Source organism: Plectropomus leopardus, chromosome 20 (genome assembly GCF_026936395.1).
Source record: "Plectropomus leopardus strain MGB_pleo_1.0 chromosome 20, ASM2693639v1, whole genome shotgun sequence".
Lineage (NCBI taxonomy): Eukaryota > Metazoa > Chordata > Actinopteri > Perciformes > Serranidae > Plectropomus > Plectropomus leopardus.
The window spans coordinates 7,505,224-7,527,849 of record NC_142195.1 but is presented as its reverse complement, the minus strand read 5'-3'; the positions used below and the strand labels follow the sequence as shown (position 1 = coordinate 7,527,849).

The 22,626-nt window shown below is 39.5% G+C and overlaps 1 long non-coding RNA gene across 1 annotated transcript in view; it reads left to right on the top strand.

The window, feature by feature from the left end:
• Positions 1-422: 422 nt before the first annotated feature.
• LOC148186164 (uncharacterized) overlaps positions 423-22,626 on the top strand; it is a 43,125-nt gene continuing 20,921 nt past the window's right edge. The window contains exons 1-3 of the long non-coding RNA XR_015775204.1: positions 423-645; positions 923-963; positions 3,814-3,886. This is a non-coding gene — a long non-coding RNA (uncharacterized LOC148186164). The remainder of the gene's footprint in view (positions 646-922; positions 964-3,813; positions 3,887-22,626) is intronic.

Genomic DNA, 22,626 nt, shown 5'->3' with positions numbered 1-22,626 from the left:
TAACAGGTTGTAAATGGTGTGGGGTATAGACAAGTGCAAGGAGTGCGTTGCACTAGGGCACCTGGTGCAAGCGGGCCCCACCAGGTGGAGAGAGGGTCCTTGGCAGAACTGTGTTACTATTTTAGCAAACAAATAAGTATGTAAATATATATGTATATATACCCTTAAATATGCAAACATATATCATGGTGTAATAAGTAAATAAATAAAGTCAACCATTAAAAGATAATAATAATAATAATAATAATAATAATAATGATAATGATAATAATAATAATAATAATAATAATAATGATGATAATGATAATGATAATGATAATAATAATATTTTCTTATTTTCTTGGTATGATTTGTTGTCCAATCTTGAGTTTCTATTTAATCACGTGAAAAGACAACGACTCCATTTGTTGCAAAGCCCAAAATCTGTCAACACTGAGGAGCTGAGCGGACCTAGACAGGCCAAGCCAGCAGGAAGGCAATTCAAACACAAAAGCGGCTGCAAGAAAAGTCAAGAGCGAGAAGAACAAGAAGAGAAGGTTTCAGAGTTCCCTAAAGTAGATTTTATTATTTTTATTTTTTTACAGTCGCCAGCGCAGGGACAAGGCTGTCACAGCAGCCCTTAGTGTGTCGATAGACATGTAGCAGGTAAGCTAACATTAGCAGCAAGCTAGATAACGTTCGCAGCACGCTAAATAATTTCAGGGGCGAGTTAGATAACGCTGGTATAATCAATGTTTGGCTATTGTGTTAGATGTAAATTTTAAGATAAGCCTTTCGTGTGTTGTGTAGGCTAAGTTTCAGGCTGCTAATGTCTCTAACAGGTGGATAGCCAGCCTGTGATTTATTATGCTAAGCTAAATAATAGCCACATAGATGCTAGCTGTTCCTAGCTGTAGATAAGCTTTATATTTACATGTTTCAGGCTGCAGAGCTAACCAGACAGAGACGGAACCGTTTAAAATGGTGAGTACTAGTGTCTTTTCAGTTTTTTGGGGTGTGTGTGTGTGTGTTGGGCCGCCGTGCCAGTGGGTTAAAAGGTTGTTATTATTTCATAGTCAGGTTGTTGTTGAACACCTGTTGCATTGTGTGTTTGTACTTCTGTGGGTAAATAGTGCGCGTGCTGTTGTGTCCGGACAGTTTTCGGGACATGGTGTTGTTTGTTGAAAAGTATTGCAGCCCTCTCCTCTCTTATTTACTGTAATCTCTTGCCTTTATGTCGAGGAGTGCCGTTTTCTTGAGGCTGTTGAGCTAAAAATGCCTGAAAAAGTCGGCGGTCATTTCAGCAGACAGGGAAATGGACAGCTCCTCTGCTCTCAGCTGCTTTCTGTCACAACTGTGAGCTTTGACTGACACAGCACTATCTATGCTTCTGATCTCCTCGACCTGTGGACTTTGCAAATACACAAGCCTAGGTAACACATCCCCACTGTAAAATCAAACACATGATTGGTACTGTAAATGCCTGATAGTGTGTGCATATCTAAGTGTGTGCATTGTGCATATGTGCTTTGAAACTAACAACTTGTTACTTATTACTATAACAGGTTTAAATGATGACATTATAAAGATCATTTTTCTATAACAGTGTGCAGGCGGGCACAGCATTTTAGTTTAGTTTATTTTTCATAAAAGGACAGTACTCCAGATTTAGTGAGACGCTAATCTGCAGTCCTGCAATTAATAGAATGATGCAATACATACAGTAACAATACAGACTAAGAAATGCCTCACACAACAAAGGAGGCACACACCAGTGGTTTGTGTTTTGACAACACAAAACACAGCATGATATTTGCAATTACTACCTCTTTTAATTGACCAAGTAACTTGTGCAAACAACACGCACTTTGCAATCCAGAAATCGGCATGACAACCAGGCATCCAGTGACTTTTTGTTTATTACTGTTTGGAGTCATCTTTAAATTGCATACATTAGTTTATCCGTCTAGTGTTCTTTCTCCAGAATATTAAAAGGATTTTATTGTTTTGGGTTATCTATTAGTTTCCTGTTTCACGCATTTGTATATTCATGTTTGTTTCCTGTTTTATTTTGTAGTCACTCTCCACATGTGTCATGTCTTGTTTTCACTCGTGCCTTTGTGTTTTTCCTGCCTCTGTGATTGTCTCCTCCACCCTGATAAGTTTCACCTGCCCCTGGTGTGTTCAGTCTGGATGTTCCTTCTTTTCTGTGTCAGTTTGTCTTTTCCTGGTGTTTGATGTTTCTGTGTTTGTTAGATTTTGCCTGGCCTCTGACCTCATTTTTGACATCTCCCTGTTGGATTACTTTGCTTTGTCTCTGTTTGACCTCTGAACCGAAGCCCCCTCTGGCAGGTTAAGATTGTTACTTTCATTAAGTTTTGTATCTGTGTGGTGTATTTGTGTCTAGTTTCTATATTTCTTTGTTACCAACCCTGACACATAGTACCGAAATGAAAGGTAGACAAGAAATTAAATTTCTGTTTATGATTAAGGATGGTTATTTGCACAAAATTTAAGTTGTCTCAGGGTCTTAGAGGGTAATAAATTAATGAATCTAAAAACAAGGCCTTAACTGGTATTAAAATGTCTTAAAAAAGTTTTTCAAAAATTTTGAGACATGGGGAAAGGGATTTTAGGGATACTTTTTTATCCAGTGCTGTAAAATTTGCTAATCTTTATTATTATTCTTATTATTGATAAATAAAATCTAACAAATTCCCCGTGTGTGATTGTCACCAAAAAAGTCATGTTTTAAAATTTCTTAAAAAGATTACAATCTAACGTGCCTTAAGCTGTCAGAACCCTGGATCTAAATCACATCAGTAGCTGCCACCATGAAAGACCAGATTCTAAAACAACTCTGCACTCTCCAGAGACAGAAAACAGAAAAGGCCGTTTTTATTGTGAAAGAGCCTTTTCTGCAAGAAAGAAACCCCATTCCACCTGCATCCATTCAGTATCCCTAGCTGAAAGAGCCAGCCGTTCTTCCCCCATCGCTAAACATCCAAGTGAACCTTCAGGACAACAGCGTCTGAAACAGACTGCCTCTGACACTTGCTGTATCCAAGACATGTCATGCAACCACAATCAGGAACCTTTTCAGAGAGTCCGGCTTTGGCAGCAACACGACAACCTCTATAACCGAACACTCGCACCAGCAGTGACACAGAGAGACAAACTGAGCAACTGAGTCATTCATTTCAAATGAGTGCTCGGACATGAAGAGCGACAGAGAAGAGCAGAGCAATGCAGGAGGAGAGATCTCAGCGTTTTTGAAAGCAGGCGAAGGTTGCGCAGAGTTCAACTTGATGCATGTAAGAAGTGATTTGGTGTCGTGCGAGCCAAGGGAAGAGCAGAAGTGGGCTGCAATAACATGTTTTTGATTTCAGTAGCCATCGGTAGCCTGTTGGTGTGCAGGTATATTGATAAAAAGAGTAACAGTTTACATGAATTTATATTTATTGCCAAATACATAGAAAATGGCATTATTTAAAAAATAAAAAACAGAAATGCTTTTAATAATGAAAAACAATGCCACTTAAATGTTTTGATGAATTGAGGCCCTGATCAGCTCTGAGTGTCTTTATAAACAGATCCTGAATCTTTTTTAATTTAAAATAATTCAAGCCCACTTTTGTCTTTACGATAAGAGACAGTCCTCCATGAGGGATTTAAACCTGCAACTTTCTGAATATGATCTGCAGGATGTGGACTCTGTGATGTGTCAATGTGAACAGGTTCAGTCTGTAACCTTATTTCTCTGCAGGCTGATGAGGGGGAAGTTTCTGCGGCTTTCATTTGATCCTTCTTTTTCTGGTTCTTTGTGTTTATCAGCATTTCCAGTGGTGAAGGACACTATCTGAGGACGTAGAGACGTGTAATCAAAGCCCGACTCAGAGGACCTGAGGTACATCACACAGCTGCGAGTGTGGATGAGGAACGTATGTGGTTTTATTCGTTTTTTTTCTCTGAATTTCCCCTGCTGACCAACACTTCGATTTGAACATGCGATTTCCTGAATTTATGAAATTTACCAACACTTTAATTTTACCTTTCAAATTTCAGAATTTTCATTTACAACGCACACTTCTATTTCATCTTGCAAATTTTCTAATTTCCAGCGCTGACCAACACATAGATTTCAACTTGTGCATTTCTGAATTTCCACCACCGACCAATGATGAAAGACCAGAGAACACATAAGTCCATGTAAGCCCAGGTGGTCGAGCTAGCTAGCTTAATGAGTCAGCTTGAAGGGCATTTTAGCTGTTTTTGATATCACGTTAGATTATCTGCAGTGTTTCAGTCTGCAGGCATCTGAATCTTCAGGTGATAGCCCGTATAGTAAATATGATTTCTGCCCATTAAGGTTTCCTTCCAGTGGATAACCACAGTGCAGTGCCATACACAATAGGCTGCACAGAAGTACATGACTTGACAATTTTTAAAAAAAAAAAAATGAGACCACAGAAAAAGAGAAATACCCTACTAATATCTCTTATAGGAGATGATTAAAACTGTTGTCCTTGACAAAAAAAATGTGTTTATGTAGCACCCGCTACTGATAATAAAATAGCTTCATTTATGGTTTGACTTAATCAAAGGGACCGTAATCATCAGCAAGTCTTTTGAAATATAGCATTGCAGCATTCTTTCTTCCTTCTGTTCATTTTTTCTTAATCTTAGTGCATTCAACATAAGAATATTGATTCTAAATGCTTGCATCCATACTTCAGTATATGTGCCCCTGCATGCAAGATTTCTATTATGCACCTCCCGTCTTTGGGACGCACCTATATGAAAATACCACAGGTCAGGTGGTCATGTCTCCAAGCTCCTACCCAGGAGCCCCCATCTCCCTGTGGCATGTGATGTTATTGTAGGTTAAGCTAATTGATGGTGCTGGCAGGTGGAAGGTCCCAAAGGGGCCATGTGGGAGCTGTGGATCCAATATTCTGCCTCACAGACAGAGACAGAGGTAACCCAGTACCTGCTTATTACTGGTGACACCTCACAAATATGGAGCAGCAGCTAATAACTAAGCAGACCCCATGAGAGCCTTTGATGGAAGGATGTTGGCGGGCGGAAAGTGAGGTTTCAGCTAACAGGCTTTTATTGAAATTACACAAAGGGTTCTCGCTTACGCTTTGGGATACAAGGGATGAGCTTGTGCTTTATTGCCAAACCTACGTTTCTCTGTTTGTAGAGTGCCAGCACAGGACAAGGGAGGGTACATATTGACACGAGTCATATGAGCATCATCTCTTGCTGTCTGTGGGGATTGTCATCCTTGAAATAGAAGCTGTTATGTGAGACAAACAACTAAAAAGCTGCGTCAGTGTGGAGTAGACATATTTCTGCTGTGTGTTCTGGTGCTATTGAAGGGTCATTTACATCTGTCATAATTGCTAAAAGGCCTCTAGTTAGTTTTTTATTTGTAATCTGAACCCTTAAACTGTATATAGCCAAAAATATGGATTGGTTCATTTAAGGGACATCATTAGAGAGCATCAATCAGTTTACACACTTTATATGTATATGTACTATCAGTCATGCTAGCACCTTTACAACTGTCATACCCATGTGGGTCCATTGGTCACCACTTTGGCAATCCATCCAGCCACTGGTTAGATTGCCAAGGCATTTGGTACAGACTCTGACTGTCCTAAGCTGATGGATGAATCCTACTGACTTAGGTGATCTCATGACTTTTCATTTGATGCTTCCATGAGGTTAACCTTGAGAAATGGATATCTGGAAAATGCAGAATCTGCAGGCAGCGGGACAAGACTGTAGTTCACATAGACTTGACCAATCTTATTTGAGCAACAGTCTGGGCAGGGCACTGGCTGAAATGCAATCTCGGAACCCGTTAGCTATCGTCTTATAGCAATTTGACTTTTGAAGAACTTTTATTTTAATGTATCTGCGTTCATGATGAAAAGATCAGCATTTGAAAGGGAACTTTTTGGCCTACATATCCACTGGCTACACCATTACCACTGAAATATTGGCTGTTGTCCCCATAACCTTATCATTATCTGACTGATAGCTGATGGGGTCCAAGATTGCCATTAGGTTGACTTTTTTATTTTTAGTGAAATTGGGTGGACAACCTTTGAATAGATTGCCATGAAATTTGGTACACACCTCCACTGTAACCAGAAAAGGACCGTTAAGGATTTTTGTGGTCCCCTGACTGACCAACAGCATTGTGTTCCTAATAATACTTTTGATTTTTGCCAAACATCTGCAAAACTACGGATGATTCCACCAGCCTGAACTGAACTTAGTGTTTGGTGCTAATTATATACAGTGCATAGGTCAATTAAGGCTTGACTTGAGGCTTACTCGATAATGCTTGATTTGAGACTTGATAACTAAGTATAGATGCATGTTTGGTTTTTAAGCAATTAAACTGAGTTTAGTCAAGATTGCATTTCTTTGGAGTTTTATAGAGGTTTTTTTTTATATGTATACATTGTGTCAGTAACAGAATGTATGATATTGTAAAATATGTTGTTACAGAATTCAATTGCAGTCGCAGATCACTAAATATGCCCAACTTTGTTGGTCTGGGGTGCGTTCAGGAATACTCAGTGAACAAACAGACACAGTTTGACACAAACTGGACCATTTAAGAATGTGAAGTGCTGTTGTAATATACCATTCGGATATTCAGAAAGTTGTCAGAGCAACAGAGCCCCAACAGAGTGAATGTGTGATTAACTTAACTGTTTGTTAATTCATGTAGAAACAGAATGCTCTTTTGAACAACAACTCTCTCATTTTTGTGTAGAGAGTTGGGTTGGATTTGCAAACGCACCCCTGTTGAGCTAAACACTACACACCATTGCTGCTTTGAAGCAATTTTATTATTTATTAGTGTGATTGTGTCCTGCTGTTTTTGTATACACAATCATTTGTTCATAGACACCACACTTCAAATGTGGGATGCTAATGCACACATTTGGAGCCTTAATTTCCTCTTTGCTTTGGATAGTATATGCAACATGGGCCTGGGAGAGAAATACTGAAGTTTTCTTGCAGGTAGAAGACTGAGCTCTGCAGCAATGTTGACCCAAATGACTCTGACTGGTTGATATTTTGCAGTCCAGCGGGCCATATCAGAAAGCACACTGTATCTGTAACTTCCCTCTTTCATGGAGCAAAGCAGCCCTTACCATAAATTCCAATGGTGACCATTTTTAGTGGGAGAAAATGAACAGAATTTCCAAAATATGGCTAAATTTACATTACAAGCTACGGCCACATGGTAAACAGAAGGGTTGTTCAAACTACAGCCATGTGCATCAATTTATAGAGTATGGCCTGTGAGTTATTTTAATTTTAGATTTTGTTGATATCACCAGCCATCTGAACACATGGAACAACAGCTTGCGGGGAAAAGATGGCCTTGTGCTGCAAATGTATGCATGAAATCATTTGTTGTGAAACTTTGACTTTGTGAGAATGCTGCTCACTTCTCACTTCTGCCGGAAATTACCTCCAGTTTAAATGCCAACATTTCTGTAATAACTGGGAAATATGTGACTGTGCTCACGTCACTCATTACAGAATCTAACCATTGCTTTTGAGATTTTTCTGCCCTTGAGAAGGACATAAGCCTTTTCTCAAACCTTCTTTCTGTTCATGTGGAAGAATTATGGGAGGATGAGTGGTTGGAGCTTTCTGAAATACAGTGTGATGATGTGACTCTCAAGTTGTGACTTCCACAGTCAAACATGCCCAGCTAACATCTGTATGTGGGGCCCATGTGGGTAGTAAATGGCCTGAAAAATGGGCCCCATGTGGGACTGTCCGAGGGTTCCATACTGGCCCCATGTCAACTGCCCACATAGGTAAGTTACCCAAGTGGGCCCCAGCTGAGAGGCCCACTTTGGGTCCATACCCATTTAGTACCCTGGTAGCCCAATATGTTCTTATCCCAAGATGTCACATATTGTCATTTTCGGTGGACTCTACATATTATGCTCTAGGTATCCTCCTGCATCTGCTGCATACAATTCGGGATGCTGCTGCCAATGTAGCGATGTCAACAAAAGCACATGTCTATGTTTAGGCAACAAAAGCTCATGGCAACTAATGCCAAGATGTCAACAAAAGCACATGGTTAGGATTAGGCTACAAAGGCAGGGTGGTTAGATTAAGGCAACAGAAGCAGGTGGAGGATAGGTTCAGGAAAAAACACCATGGTTTGGCTCTACATTCAAATAGGAAGTAAACAATGACCCCACGGCGTGACAGTCCCAGGTTTGTCAGACTCATCTACAGCCACTCCCACCTTTGTGCCTCTTATAATACAGTTGTTACTGGCAGTGTTTTAATCTGTCTGGCGGCATACCATACAGCCATGACAAGTTCCATCCGGCCGCATTATCATATAACTGCCTGTCTGTGTAACACACAGCTGTGCCAGGTGCAATCTGGCATCATTTCACCGCAAAAGGTTCCATCCAGCTGCGCTACAAACTGATGCCACCCAGTGGTGTATCATACTGCAGCAGAAGGTGGCTTTTGGCCTTGGTGTCTTACGACGAAATCACTGACAAAGTGGCGGTATATTACTACTTCAGAGCATGAATGGGCTGGGTAGTTCTATCATAACTTATGTGGGGCTCTCTTAGGAAAAACCACCCATGTGAGCAATTGGCATGGGGCCAATATGTAGCCAGTGGACAATCTCAAATGACGCCCATTTTTAAGCCCAATTACTGGGCTTAAAAATATATATCCTGGCTAGGCAGGGCTTTGGAACAGTCCAGACTTCCCCAGATGAGGCACAATGCCAAAATGCCAATGCCAAAAGCTTATTTTGCTCTACGTGCAAATGTAAGCAAACATTTACCTGACAGCAGTTAATCAGTACAAGGCCGAGCATTACTGTTCTCATACGGATAAGAGTTTACTGGGAAGGGAAATTTAATAGCAGTACAATTTTCCTATTCCATCTCCTGTTAAGCGCAAAGTGCTTTCAACTTGCTTACTAATATCTCTTATATTATCGGACTCATGGCGCAGGATGTACTTTGTTTTCTATGTGGCCCCTGGCATGAAAAGTTTGGACTACCCTGACACAAAATTTGATGGTGGGTCACGACACAGTTTTGGTTTGGACAGAAATAACTGCAACACAGACAACTCCGGCCAGCTTTACAAGCCTCACAAAAACTTACAGTTTGAGAGCAGTTGGTCCCTTGTATCCCTTGTCTCACTGTCAATAAGTTTAATAACAAAATGATTTCTTTACTCACATCCTGATATAAATTAAATTATATGGGAAATATGGTGTGTTTGCTGTTGTTTAAGTGGGATGTATAGTGCATGCAGTTTCACTGGAGGCACTATTATTTCCTACTGTGCCCGTCCAATACCCCTTTGTCTACTTTTCCCTCACTTGGTGTAAGCTTTCTTCACATTCACACATTCATAAACACACTCCACCACCAACACCAACAGACACAGCAACACTTGGCACCGTGGCTGTGGACCAGACATGGTATTTTTTTAAACAGACAAAAGTCACACTGCAGCAACAAAGTTTTTATTCCAAGGTGTTATTTTCATGCATTTCACGCTGGCGCTAGCTCACAGAATTACAACGATAAGACGTGAGCTTTTCAGCTATTTTTTGCAGCTTACTGGGATGCACCTCAGGGATGTGAAAATAATTTCCCTTTGTTTACTTGCACAACTCCTGATACCTTCTTTATTTTTTCTTAACTGAGGAGTTATCTAAAGCCAGTTTCTCACTGGACAAAAAAATAAAAAATAAAACTGCTAACACACACTAACATCTGGCATATGTCTTTAGTGGGAAAGGTTACAATTGGCATTCATTTATAGGACAAATAACTCTGCATCACTTATGGGTATTTATCAACTCCAGCCTCGACCAACAGTGATGGAAACAAAACACAGAGGAAGATACACTGATTTTGTCCATTTTCCAGTGTAATGGTCAGTAACTACTGTGACTTTATCATCTCAGCCACAAATTCTGTCCTTCTCAGTCTACGCAGCAATCAAACATTGTTCCAAGTAAGTTGGCAATGAGTTTAAAATAGAGACTAATTAAGTAACAGATATAAACTAGAAAAAGTATGCTCAGTAGAGTACATCTTTACATAGTTACCGGCAGCGTTTCAATCTGACAGTTCTACGGCATATCATTCGCATGCGACATGTTCCGTCCAGCCTTATTTGGAAGTGACACCGTCTGTCCGTGTATTAGACTGCCACGGCAGGTGCTGTCTGCCGTCTGCCAGCATATAATTAGAACACAATTAGTCTGGTTGTGTTCTCAGCTAATGCCATCCAAGGGTATATTTTGTGGACACGAAGGTTGCCTTTTGGTGTCAGGATCGTACATCCCCTCAGATTTATGCCTGACAGAGCTAAAAGGAAGTAACGACGGTGACGTTTTCACTGGCCTCCATGCTGTTTTAACCTTAAACCAACCCTGTTTTCTATCATGTTCATGACAAAAAACGTGACACACCAAAAAATGAATAAATAAAAAAGAGAGGTACCCATCTACTGGCAATAGAAAAGGAGTCTATTGCCTGTTTTATTGCCTGTTGCTTGTTTAAAAAAAAAAAACACTTATACGCACTAATTTTGGTAGGAAAAATTATAACAGATTGTCACAATTGTGCAAGCCATCTGGTTATACTTGACTGAAAAATGCGCTCAACTACATGTCTCTCTACTAAAATCAAGTAGTCTTTTTGCTGACATTTAGCACACTTAATGACCGATTTAAGAGTTCATTTTTATTCCTCTTGAGGCTCTTGAGGTTTTTCCAATGTGTGACTCAGGCAATCCTCCGAACACTTCAATTAAAATCATTTGTTTGGTAAGTAAAATGTCTCTTCGCTCAGCATGGCTGCTCTCATTTATGCTCACAACGATAATAAGTTCAGTCCTTTATAAAACAATGAATTAGAAATTAAGCACCGCAGATTAGCCTCATGCCTAATTGATTATGAGTAACATTTAACTGTGTTACAGCTCGTAGCAAATGGGACATTAATGCCATCTCCTTTGCCTCTCTCTTCTTCTCTCATGCAAATGTTTACTCTCTGTCTGTATCTCCGTTTGTAGAGTATGCAGTCAGTAATTCTCTGTCTCTTTCTTTCTGTATTCAATTCAATTTGCTGTACCGGCTTTACCCTCAGGCCAGAAGGTGAAGCTTGGGATTTACCTGCTGATCTACGCTCCAACTTGCACCTTTACTCACAAGCTTTGGGTCGTGACCAAAAGGATGAAACTGCACATACAAGCAGCTGAAATTAGTTTTCTTTGCAGGGATAGGCTGGGGAGCTCAGATTCTCTGATACTCTATCTAAGCTCCTAACCTACTCTTGCAACAGTTGCTCCTTTATGTTGAATGGAGCCTGCTGAGGTGGTGGGGGCATCTGATTAAGATTTCTCCCTGAAGCCTCCCTGTGGAGGTATTCTGGGCACGTCTGACTGGGAGGAAGCCCAGAAGACTCGGGAGGGATTATATATTCCAACTGGGCTGGGAATGCCTCAGGATCCCCTCGAAGGAGCTTGGAGGACATGGCTTGAGAAAAAAAGGATGCCCGAGCTGCCCTTATTAGATTGCTGCCACTGGAGCCAGGACCCTGAGAAGGAGACAGAGAGATGAATACATTATTTTTTTAATGGTTAAAATGTTTGAAATGAATATTGCAACAGCCTCCATTTTAGTGGAATAAAACAGAACATTTATTTGAAGGTTCAGTGTGTAGGATTTAGGGGTTTTATTGACAGGAATGGAAAATATATATACATATTTTTTTGCGTGTAATCACCTGAAAATAAGAATTGTTATTTTTCTTTACCTTAGAACGAGCTATTTATGAATACAAAGGGAGAAGTCCGCTTTGTTGCATTGTTGATTGATTGTGTTTTGCATTGGACCGGAGTGTAGAACAGGAGATTGGAGGGCAGGCCACGTGAACGCTTAACTTTGAATTGGCCCTAATTCAGCTCCTTGTAAAAGCCTCTTGAACATCTTGATCTCAAGTTATCAGAGAAAGAAAATGGGAGCACACAATAATTGCTGGGCTGGCTACCCACATCAGACAAGTTGAACAGCTTTTGTCAGTGTTTTTACCAGTTTTAATTACTTGGTCTATTTCTTTATTTGGGGATGAGTAGAGCTGTACAGATAGCTGTTTTGACTGGATAAAATCATTCTGTCCATTTATTTTGAAGCGAAAGAGACCTCTGCAGATAATTTGGCTCCTGGTTAAAACCTCCTGAACAATGAACAGTGATAGATTTCTAACCAGGAGTTTATGGTTGGCACATGGGAGAAGTTTCAGCTGGTAGCAATTTGAAATCCTCCCCAGTAGATGCCACAAAATCCTCCATATTGTTCCTTTAAAAGGCAAAAGACGAGCACGTAGTGATGCTGAGGCTGTACAATCCTAGAAATCTGTCATTATTAATATCTAGTAAATATGTGCATCTGCACCTGCATCAAAACAGCCATACTGATAAAGATGGAGCAGGATCAAGCATAATTGTAATTTCATTTTTTTAACTTCGTTTAACAAATGACCAATAAATCTACCTTCTACATTGTAATGCAAATTGTTGGAAGATACCTAAATCAACTATTAGCTTCTAACAAAGGCAAAAAGTGAATGTAAAATAAAAAGGCTATTTGCTCAAGGCATCTTGGACTCGAATACTGTCTCAAGAATGTATTATGGTGCCACATTTACTCTCCTGTGGTTATTGCATAATACAAATTAAGCAATAAGTGACAACTGAGTGATTCCGCAGCTATGCCTTTCAACATTATATAACTCCCTGTTTATTTTTATCAAAATTATGCAACTGTGTTTTTGTAAAGTATTCCACAAAATTCCGTCTGAATCTGTTGAGTAGTTTTTGAAATATCCCGCTGACAGACAAACAGACAAATGGGACCAAAACAACCTGCTCGCCGGCGGTAATTATATGGAGCGTTTATTCCACTCGGAGCTATGGCTGCTCTTTGTACTGTCATTGTTGTGTGTCTGTGTGCACGTATATGTGGTAAAACAGACGCTCGTATAAAGATAAAATCACTCCTAGCCTTTTTCAATAGGAAGCCTCTAGTATGCAACAAAATGCTTTGTGATCTTGTCATATTGTTGCTTTAATCCGATTTAGATAAAATGAAAAAACATCACTCCACTGATTAGCTGGTAACTGAAGAGAAGAAACATTTAAAGCATATGAGTCGGAAATAAATCCAGATGGTTTAATGACCCACGATTGCAAGACTCTGAATCATGAATATATGACGCTGGCTCTTTTTTTATGGTGGCAGCATACCGCTTGTTGGTTGACTCCTTGATCAAAGTCCTCCCAGGATCGGTGGCAGCATTTGCATTCGTCAGCGGATTCTCAGTGTCAAGACTCCTTCTTTCATATTGTTTGAAATCTCTCATCGTTATAAAAGATGTCGCAGTGTCCAGGGTGTTGTCTATTTTCAGATATTTGCCATTTTTCACCAGCACAGAAGGTACACTGAGCCGAGGGAGAGGAAAGTCTTATTTCTCCAGCTTGTGTTTTAAGGCAGGGATCGGCACAAGTGCATCTGTGTGCCATCCAGGTTCTGTCATATCCTATCAAAAGCCACGCATGGTGATCCTCCTTTGTAGATTCAGCAGCGTGCATGGCCTGACTTTTCAAGTTCCACCTGACTCCACACATATAACATGGTCAATTTCACAAAGAAAACAGTGTTTAGACATGCCTGTGAAGAAAGCAAAAAATGCCAGGAACGTTAGGGTTTTAGTGTGTATAGGGATACTCTTTTTTTTTTATCACAGACAATGTTCGAGTCTTTTTCCCTTTCATGCATTTCACCTAATGACAAGCTAGGATATTTACAGGCCTGTTTTTTATTTATTTATTTTTTATCCTTGTCTGAAATTACATACGAAGCACTAAGCAGGGGCTGGGAGAGAATATAATGGGGAATTGATTCTGCTTCATGCATCCTATGCAGTCCTATGTAACATGTAACTGCAGGGCATTTAGTACTGTGAATTTGTCATTCAGAGAGGAGACTATATAGTCTAGTTTTATCTACTCAACACCACAGCAACACCCAAAAAAGCAGCACAGCCCCTGGGAGAAAATGTATAACACTGCACATTTCTGCAAACCACGGATACATTTGTTTGTACATTTAATAGTACCATATCAGTGACATAATTCTGTTTACATATGTATGAGGTGAATTTGTTATTGGGAGGTAGAGATAGAGAGACAGCGGCTAAGCTGCAAACCACCGTTTGAGACCAACAAACAACAAAAGACGTCAGTGTCTTTTCCAGCTGACAGCGACTCCAGATGGGCCACCAAAAGAAGGTGTTTTTCAAGAGACGTTAGTGGTATTTTCAGCACCAACAGTGCCACAAAAAGTGGGTGTTTTTAGCAGGACAATGATGGTAATTCCACCACCCAAAGACATCAGCATTTCCAGTGGCGATTGTGTGTTTTTTAACAAGACATTGGTGGCATATCCAGCAGCAATTGTGGCACCAGATGTGGGTGCTTCTTAGCAAGACATCGCAGCATTTCCAGTGTCGATTGTGCCATCAAAAGTGGGGTTTGTTTTAGGAGAAATCAGAGGCATTTCTAGCAATGATTGTATTACCAAGAGCAAGACATTGGTTGCTTTTGCAGTGTCAATTTTGCCACCGAAAGTGTTTTTTAGCAAGACATCTGTGGCATTTCCAGTGGCAATTGTGCCATTAAAAACAAGTGTTTTTCAGCGAGACATCAGCTGCATTTCCAGCGGTGATTGTGCCTACAAAACCTAGATATTTTTAGGGCAACATCAGAGGCATTTCCAGCACCAACTGTGCCAACAAAAGTGGTTGTTTTTTGCAAGACATGCAGCATTTTTAGCAGCCATTGTGGCATCAAAAGCAGTTGTTTTTTAGCAAGACATCTGTGTTTTTCCAGTGGTTATTGTGTCACAAACAGCATATGTTCTTCAATGTGACATTAGTGGCATTTGCAGCATCAAGTAAGACATAGGCTGCAATTCCAGCCATGGATGTGCCACCAAAAACGTTTTTTAAACCAAAACACAATCTTTTCCCAACCATAACCAAGTGGCTTTTGTGGCTAGACATTCCACATGTTAACCACATTGCTGCTGAAATGTAACATAACATAGCATTTCAACATATCTGCTATGTAGTGATGTAAAATGTTAAGTATTCATAATTTGCAAAAATGTACATTGCAGACATGTTTTTTAGCAACTTGGTTGCAAAAAAAGTCTAGATAGAAGAATTGAAGTTGTATGCTTAATCAAGGTTGTATTGTATTGCATTGAATTGCAAAGCTCTCATCACTGTGTGTATTAAGCAACACAATCCTGTCTTTCTTGTATTACAAGATGCATCATTTTCAGGTTCATGACAAAAAGAAAACAAAATAAACTAAATTAATAAAAACAAACATAATGAAAATCCACTGCAGAATGTGTAACAATTCAGTTTTCATATTTTCTTTTTCTGCTTTAAAAAAAAAAATCATCAGAGTTTAAAAGTGAAGGTCTATAGTGAAAGCCTGATCAACGATAAATTAATATTTTAGCTGGACACTACTTATTCACACCGAAAAGGTATTAAAAACTGTCCCTTTTACTGGTCAGTTTTCTTAAGTCCTCAGGCTTTTATTGCCCTTCTCGTCTTAACTCACAGTGAACCCATAATTCACTTAAGTCTATACCCTGTGAGTGTTGCATGATTCTGGAGTCAGCATAATCTAAACAGGAGGCTGGTGAAAATCATAAACAGTGTATTTCTAAAGCAGAATTTCCAACACATTCTCATCCCAAGTCTTCACATATCGCCACTTTGTCAGTGGACTTTCATGTCTACATAGTATGCACTGGGTGTCCTCCTGTGTCTGCTGCTGACATTCCAGGACACTGGAACCAATGCTGGGACATCAACACAAGCACATGGTAAAGTTAAGGCAACAAAAGCATGTGACAACTAATGCCTGGACATCAACAAAAGCATGTTGTTAGGTATAGGCAACAAAACCACATGGTAACTAATGTCCAGGCATCAATAAAAGCACATGATTAGGTTTAGGCAAGAAAAGCTTGTGGCAACCGAGACCGGGACGAACAGACAAAACATCGTGGCTTGGCTCTACATGGGAAAGGAACACCGGGCTCCCGAGTGAAAGTCCAAGGTTGGTTGGACCCATTCAGCAGCCCTCCGGCATGTCCTATAGGGGCTGTCAATATCCTTATATTACATCATCACCGGCCATATTTCAGGTGACATACTGTCTGCCCATCCAGTGTCACTAACGCCAAAATCACTGACAAAGCGGCGGTATTTGATGACTTCAGAATGAGAACGCACTTGTATTACTCGCGTTTAATGAATTACAAAAACCTGAAAACAAAGAGTTTCTAGAAATTACACTCATTATATTTTTTTAGAGAATACACATTTTCTCAAGGTAATAAATCTGATTTAGCATTGCATTTAACAGTTCTTTGGACACTTGTCCCTGAGTGTCCCTGAAATTCAGAGCCATGCTGACTCTATTGTTGCTCTTGACCCTGCAGAGGTCAGGGAAAATGAAACCATTACTGCTTTTTTGGTTGCTTCCTTGTGAGCTTTTCTGATGATAATGGGCATTGTTGTTACATATTCGTTTGCTTGGGGGCAAAAGAAATGACATAATGTTGCTAGCATCGAAGATATGCTTTATGTGTCATTGATTTTCACTTTACTTTTAACCAGCAACATGGATTACCCAGTATTTATAAAGACAGCTCTTGAACTTCATAGAAGACCGAACATCTGCACATAAAGGATGTAGGGCTGCATCATATTTTGTGTATTTCCTTTATTCCCATCCATGCATGACCCTGAATGTAATCAAGCTCTGTCATCATTATCGTCTCTTAATGTTGTTCAGAGGAGCAGAGAGGCCTCCAGAGGTGCTCAGAGCAAAGTTTCACATGAGCATGGAATGTGGAGGGTCCTTTCATTGAAAATCCGTCAGATCATCTAGCTGGTCTAATGAGACTGATAATGAGACTGCTGTGGAAACTGTACATCATCTCAGCACTGCAGTTTTGTTAGTCTGCAAGCTGGGACCATGCTGAATGACGGCACACAACGGGGTGCGATAAAAATTACATGTTAGATTAGATGTGTTTGATGTAGGTCTGAATCTTGACAATGTTGGTCATACAGTAAAAGTGTAGTTGTGATGATGCCGTCCTCTAGATCGCTGTAAATTAATAAATGCAGATTTTAATTGTTACAGACATTTTTTCTGCTGGTAAAAATGGCTCATGTACTAACCCTTAAAATAATACTAGTCATTGCTTTTTAATTGGAGCCATATAACATTTATATGAGAATGGGTTCCACTGTTACTACTTCACACCAGCGTTCATACGTAATTCATGAGCAGTATTTTTGCTCAATAATTAATTCATAAACTCAAGATATTATGATAAATCTGCCTGTAATTATCATTATAGGGTTTTAAATCACTTACCAAAGTGACTGCAGTTGGTAATAATGTGCCAGTTACTGTTTGAATAATGAATAATTATTACGATTAAATATTAAAGGCCAATCAAAATCATCCCATTTTGTAGTTAAAAGTAATATCAGTACAGTTTTTAAATGATATGTTCATATGCTTTAATATTTAAAAGTAGGACATTATGTTTTGGGGAAAATATCAGATCTGGCTCAGTGTGCTGGTGTCTGTGTTTGTGTCTGATTGACAGGAGCTGGTATACTCTGAAACAATGACAGCAAACTTGGGCATTGACAATATAATTTGGCATTTAAAACGGAAACATTGGCACTGAAAAAAAGATTCCACTGAAAATTAAAACACGGCCATTTAGGAACCACCTTAACCAGCTTATGTCATGTCATGTTAATGCATCAGTAATTATAATCCAGTTAATATTACACGAGTCTGAAACTGGCCATTCTGCATAATGAGTACTTTTACTTTTGGTACTTCAAGTATATTTTTGAGCTAATACTTTTGTTTCTACTTTAAGTAAATATTTGAATGCTTTTACTTGTAACTGAGTATTTTTTCATTGCAGTGTTGCTGCTTTTTCTTAGTGCAAGTTAAGAGAGGCTGTTAAAAGCTGGTATTAACATGCATCTTGGGTGATTTAATTACCCCATGTCTGTTCACATCTGGCATTATCATGCATCTCCATATGCATCTCTAGTGACCACTTGGGATCAGATTGTTCCTTTTGCAAATAATCACACATTATGTCCATTGAAAAGAGCAAAGGCGTGAGTTCTGTGACGTGCACCCTGCGGTCACTGCACCCACTTCCCTGAGGCCACTACTGCAGGAGTGTGAGCTCACACGCACTGAGAGAGCTAAATGTTAGTATCACATGACTGTTAATGGGTTTAACAACAGAACTGTGTCGTTTGGCGTCGGTGTGAGTTTGTGTGCTGCTGTGTTAGCCCATGCTAATGGGGCAGTTGTTGAACTGACCGTTAAGTGGAAGGAGAGCTGCTCCAGAGACACTTTCAGCTCTGTATCTATGTTCAGTCCAACAACTCACATTTGAAATGTTTATTTCAACAGCAGAACATAGTTTGAGTTTGGTGTCTAGACTACTGCCTCAACACTCCCTGCAGATATTTGGGGTGGAGGTGGGGCTGAAAGAGCAAGCAGTAGGGCAGCAGTGGCATTGACAAGACAGAGGGAGAGCTGGCATATTTTTGCAGCTCAAATAGACCACCAGATTGGGAGGGTGCGTTTTGTAGATGGCATATTAACAGTGACGTATGACGTGTATGTGTGTATGAATCAGTGTAGTTTGAGTTGGCTGCCTGAAGTAGCTCGATAGCGTCGCTCCATTTGCGTAACAGCATCAACAGAAAGTTTTCTTGTCAGATAAGCAAATTTATCAGCTTTGTAGGCAGTCATCTAATGTGGCCGAGGACTTATTTACATACGCACTGTTTAAAGAATATGGTCATATGTGGTCCAGACCTCCTAAGGTGCAGGATATTATACGTGTTCTTATCTTGCGTATCCGACTGCTGACCGGCTCAGTGTGACTGTCTATTCTGTCTGTGGTACAAAGCTGATGTCACTGATTGATGCAAGATTCGATTGGCTGTACCAAACTTTCTAAATACGTGGATAAAAATCTGAACGGACGTCAATTGTAGCATTTCATGCGAAACCATGGGGAGCAAGTACGATACGATTTCGGTTTCTGACTTTTCTTTTCTCAGAGAAGAACTTGTGATTTACACATCAGACAAATGCAATTTAATTTTAGTTGGACTTTATACTTTAATACCAAAAGTTTAATGTGTAACTTGAGACTCCAAAACACTGATGCTATTATATGATTAAGATTGGTGTACTTGTACACTTAATAGTGTCTGTGTCTGTGGAGATTTTTAGTCAATTAGAAACTCATTTTGAAAGAAATTTAAAGGAAATGTGTACTATAAAAATTGCACCAGATGCTCCGTCCTGCTCTCCATACTATATTTCTTCACCGAACACTCAACTGAGGAAACCGACAGCCGGTGCAACATTGCAGTATGTGAGACAAGGGTCAGTTAAACAAACCCTGAATGTTGAAAGATATTTTTGCCTTTGCTGATGATGCATAGTCTTTTTATTGCTCTCTTTTACATCATAAGTACCATGAGACTGATGGGACTTGACTGATGTCACAGAGCTTGGACAGCTCTCTGCTACATTTAAAGTGTACTGGCCCTAATCTTCGCACAGTGCAGAGAGAATTAAATTACATAATTTAGTCTTTTTCCCATTAAAATAAGTATCTCTAGTCATTAAAGCTGCCATTCTTCAGGAAAAGCAGCATCCAAGTATTCAGACTTTGTCCATTTATGAAGGAAAAGCTTGTTACTGGTCCCTGGGCTGATAATAATAGAGCTGATACAGCTTCAATAGCAGTCTCATCTTGTTTTCCTTCTCCCTGCGTGTCTTCACAGTTACAGGCAAATGCCTCTTTTCTTTTTCTCTATTTTGAGAGAGCACTTATCTCTATTTAATTTGCCACAGAAACGTCTTTGGCTCTTTCATACCCATCCTTTGTCCCTTCAGCTCTCTCTGCATATCATGCCATGCAGAGTTCAGTCAGCTCTTTACTGTCTCCGCGGCTTGATGTGGTTTCTGTGTTTAAAGGAAATGCAAATGACACAACAATAATGGATTTTTATGTACACCCTTCCTAGTCTACTTTTGAGTTCACTCAGGTACATGTTCGGCAGGGAGACTTCAAACAGAGCACACACAATGTGGATGATTCCTCTTTTGAGGATGGCACAGTGCAGCAAATCTGACAGGTTGTGTTGGTCCCAGTACTCTGGCTCAGACAAATCTTCCCCCCTGGTTTGGCTCACATGTGATTATTATGTGGAAAAGAAAGAGTCTATAGCGCTCAGTATATGAATTTTTATGCGGAAGATTAAAGACCCCAGCACATGCTGAGCCATGTCACAGATACATATGATGGATGACTCCTATGGGGTGCGTTCATGATTTCCTCATTTGTTTCCATGCATCACCAATCACCTACGGAGCCCTGTCTCCATCTGTGGCATGCTGGCGAATGTCAGGAGTTCATCTGTATCATTTCCTCTTTTTGCTGAACGACTGTTGAAGGTTATCTGCATAAGAAGTGTATATTACGAGAATGCTTTATCCTGCTGAGTTTTTTGTGTTTCTGTGAAGAGATGCTTTCTAGAGAGATTTAGATGCAGCACTATGAGATGTGTTGTTCACATTGAGAGCTCCATTTGTCTTTTTTATCTGCAATATTAATCTGTAGTAAAGGCATGAGGGATATCAGTGTCGGTATTGCAGTGTTTGAGGATGTCAAACTTGTATTTCTGGAAATGTTTCTGCGCCTGCACGTGTATCACAGTTCATTAGTCTTTCAGTGTGGATAGATAGAGGAAGCAAAGGAAGGATGCTCAGTAACAAATTGCTTTAATGTACCATTTTTCCATAATACAGTAAAACACTGTAAATCATGATGCATTTTTAAATGAGCAGATCATTTTAATGCTGGACCACAAATAAAGCGACATTGTTATTTACAGCAAATATCAGCACTTTACAGTAGTTCGGTATATTATATTGATGTATCAATATAAATATGAAGAAAAATTTTGTCCTGTCTCTTATACAGTTAAAACCATTTATGTGATCTCCATGGGTGATATAGCTTTAAGATAATATATATATACCATAAATTATATATATATTATGACATTTTTAAATGTCCTATAAACTAATATTAACTACTAAAATGCAAAATTATTAAATTAACTGCATTTACAATGAAGTAAATTAGCTACCGTCATATAATAAAGTCAAATACACTAATAATTATATGGTTATAAAGAAGTTAAATGAACTTTTACAATGACATTTTTAAAAAAGTATTGTCATTCTTAAATAAATCAAAGTGGGATCCAGTGTGGATCAACAGTTGAATGTTAGCGTTAATAGACATTTAAACAGAAATGCTATCGCCTGAAGTGAAAAGCTTACATTAGGCTTTAACAAACTACATTATGGTCACATGACATAATCTTGCCACCACAACAAGGCTGTAAAGCCGTGTTCAGCAAGGCAAGGTGTGATGATGTTCTTTTGTCTTATTTAGCCACTTATTAGCATTCGCCTTTCAAAGGACACATACAAGCTTAAGAGTTCACAAATGTATATTTTAGGCATCTAACCAAAAACCCGTTCTAAAGGCCCATTGACTTTGAGACAAAGGAACTGGAAATGCTGAAATGCGAACTCATTTCAGGGTTTCAGGACTCATACCTGGGGTAGTGTATAAAACTCCTCACACATTTTTCTGTAGAATACTATAATAAGTTAAACAGTCATTTACTATTTAAGTACTTAACAGCAGTGACACTGTAAAATAGCAGGATTCTGGCAACCCCAGCTGATAGTAGTTTACTGTAATTTTACAGGGAAATGTGTTGAAGTGTGAAAATGATGATGTTCGATATTCATATAGATTTTTTTTAAAGCTTGCTCTGTCTTTCAAAGCACAGAGATCTCATCAGTCTCAGTTGCAGATTACAGCTTCCCTCCCTCACCATTTGCATAGCCTTCATCTAGCCCATGACCGAATAAAAGAGGGTGAGGGGAGCTTCTCTAGCAACACACCCCTCATCATTTATTAAATAAATTAGCACTGATGCGGCTGCTGATGCAGCTCCCTATTAAGATGAATCCTCCCTGTCTCTCAGGACTTGTGCCTGTTGAAAAAGGATATCCTCATGTGTATTGCTGAAGTTAATATTTTCAATATTGACATGTTTGCTGTTAACCTTGTGTGAATTTAATTAACCTGGGGTGGATCTTAAGAGGTTAGCCGGCCAATATTAAAGCTCTTGCCTTGGATCAACATATCTGGGAGGTTTTTCGAAGGAGACTGGAGTAATGCGGCGTCCCCTTATACAGAAAAGTGACCTGAGGCGAGAGAGTTTGGCTGAGGCAATAAGGCAGAAAATCTAATATGGTGGCATGGGCTGTCCCACTGGGCTAAGCTCG